The sequence below is a fragment of the Eleutherodactylus coqui genome, chromosome 7 (assembly GCF_035609145.1).
Source record: "Eleutherodactylus coqui strain aEleCoq1 chromosome 7, aEleCoq1.hap1, whole genome shotgun sequence".
Classification (NCBI taxonomy): Eukaryota; Metazoa; Chordata; class Amphibia; order Anura; family Eleutherodactylidae; genus Eleutherodactylus; species Eleutherodactylus coqui.
This window is the reverse complement of record NC_089843.1, coordinates 200,140,291-200,142,822: the sequence shown is the minus strand read 5'-3', so window position 1 is coordinate 200,142,822 and position 2,532 is coordinate 200,140,291. Positions and strand designations below refer to the sequence as shown.

The following is a 2,532-nucleotide window of genomic DNA, read 5'->3' as shown; positions in this document are numbered from 1 at the left end:
TCTCTGCTTCAGGAGGTGTTCGGGTGGGTTTGGGGGCCCTCAGGATTAGGTCAGGATGGCTGGTAAGTCGGCTTGTCCGGGAGCTACTCTTACATGCGGCCGGTGTCCTCGGCTGCTTGGCCACGCCCCATACACGAAGTATTTTAGTATGTGTATTGGTGCTCTTTTTAAAAACCACTATTGGTCTTATTTTATACGATATAATACTGGCTATTTTATGAGGAGGAATGGATGGTTTAAAACAGTTTTAAATTCCCCTTATTCTTTAAATCTGTCCCATGAATATAAGATTTTAGAAAAAATAGCCATTTTATATGATTTTACTGGGAAAAGCCCACAAGTTTTAATGAACAGTAAAATTATTTTAAAGAATATTAAAGAAAGTGGTTTTTATGTGCAAGTAAGCAATTTTAACGAAAAGAGAAGCAAAGAGACCTGGACAATGGTTAACCATTATATTTTTAATTCACAGAAAGACCTGGCCTGGAGCTGCGTCCATGACTGTCTTCCATGCCGGGCATTCCAGCATCGTAGAGGTTTGACCAACACTGCCGCATGCCCAAGACCCGGATGCCCAGGAGAAGAGACGACACAACATCTCATATGGACTTGTTTTATTGCTGAGAGAGTTTGGACCAAGATTTTGCCGCTAATGATTAAAATAACCGGAATAAAGAGACTTACATTGGACGCTGTTCTGTATGGATGCCTGGAATGCCCCACACAGACTCAGAGAATTATGGCATGGAAGATGGTCAACTCGGTCAAAGCAGCTCTATGGAAGGCCAGGAACATTTTAGTTTTTAAACACGAGATTTTATCTGTGAAGGACATTTTATCCATCAGTCTTAACGAGATGCACCAATACTACATAGTGGATAGGAAAAACTTTCCAATTTTAGCAAGGAAATGGCTTTTATCAGAGTGGAGTTCCATAATATGATGTCACCAAGTGCACTTTTTATGTGAATTTTAAGCTGTTTTGGTATGTTTTTTACAACGTGTATTATATGTAGACAAATGTTTTAAATGGTATGTTTTAAATATGTTATTTAATGTGTTTTTAATGTACTATGGACAAGCATTTTAAGAAAATGTCTATGTATATATATATATGTTATGTAAATAAAAACACCCCCCATTTGGAGGGTTTGTCAACTTAAAAAAAAAATCTGTTCTTATCAGTTTAATATCTGATACGTCCCCTATCTGGGGACCATATATTAAATGGATTTTTAGAACAGGGAGCTGGAAAAAGAGCTTGCTCTGTCCACTCCACGCATTGACCTGGTATTGCAGTACCTCCAGGACCGGTGCACCCCCTTTCTTATTTCAGTATTCAAAAACAGAAACGACGAGCAAGAGGTGCAGCGCAGCTGTGGCGGCTGCTGCTACCCAAGCACTTTGATTGACACTCAGCCCGTCTGCTGCCGTGGAGCTCGCAACATTGTATCCACTGAGCAGCTGCGTCTGCCAGAGTGTGCACAGCACAGGTACAACTGGAAGCAAAACAACACACACAAACACCAGTTCATATGGCAGCCGCACTCTATAGTTTGTACCTACAGCTGCGCTAATAGCCAAGTTGGAAACATCGGGCAGGCACAGCGTATCCTGGCAGCCTGCGTCTGTATGCTCCACGTATTCGGGTCATGGGTGTATGTGCAGGGGGCCCGGAGCCCCAGGGGGCCCATAAAGTCTCTCTTCCCCACATTGTAAACCAATGCTATCAATGAAGCTTTATAGTTTGGGGGCCCAGTTCCAGACTTTGTACTGGGGCCCCGCAGCTTCAAGTTACACCTCCGGATCAGGATAATGCTAGGCCATTCCAACCAGCCTGTGTGAGTGACCTGCAGTCGCTGGTAGTCGAAAAGCGGCCCCCCGGCCGGCCGGCCCCGGATGCGCGCTTCAGAGTGGACAGACAGCAGCGGACCCCCAATCACACAGGCCCGAGGCTTGCTATGCAGCACGGAATACCTCATTGGACTGCAGCACTCCACGCGGGCTGAGATACACGCTCCACGTGGGATGGGCAGTATTCGTCCATGAAGATCCAGGCCAACGTTTAGAGATGGAGCAACACTCGGGGAGCAAAGAACTCCAACGAACGGACGTCTACTTTACAAGGATGTATTGCTTTATTCAATGCATGGACACAGAAACAGTTCAAGCGCTCGATTACAGACCGCAGTCAATACAGTAAAGAAAGAAATGTGTCTGTTTACTGTAAACTTGCATGGAGCTCGTTTGTCAGCCACTGACGGACTGAATGCTGCTGCTGCCACCGCCGCTGCTGCATGTCTGAAACGTGGTCTGACGTTACATGCACCACCAGGGATAAGGCCTTGCCTATAAGCATTCCCCAGCTGGCAAAAACGGAACCTCCCTGCCTATTCCTCACCATGGAAGAACGGAACCTACCTTTTTTTTAAAAAAAAAAAAAAAAAAGAAAGCCACAGCAGCAGCCAACTAGATTTTGGTAGGCCGCTGTCTCCCCCTTGTGTGCTGCATAAAAAATGCACTCCGCTAAAA

General features: G+C 45.2%; 1 non-coding gene across 1 annotated transcript; it reads left to right on the top strand.

The window, feature by feature from the left end:
- The first annotated feature begins 1,135 nt into the window (after positions 1–1,135).
- Positions 1,136–1,324, top strand: LOC136573883 (U2 spliceosomal RNA). The gene has a single exon (XR_010786098.1). It is a non-coding gene; the product is annotated as a U2 spliceosomal RNA (small nuclear RNA).
- The last annotated feature ends 1,208 nt before the right edge of the window (positions 1,325–2,532 follow it).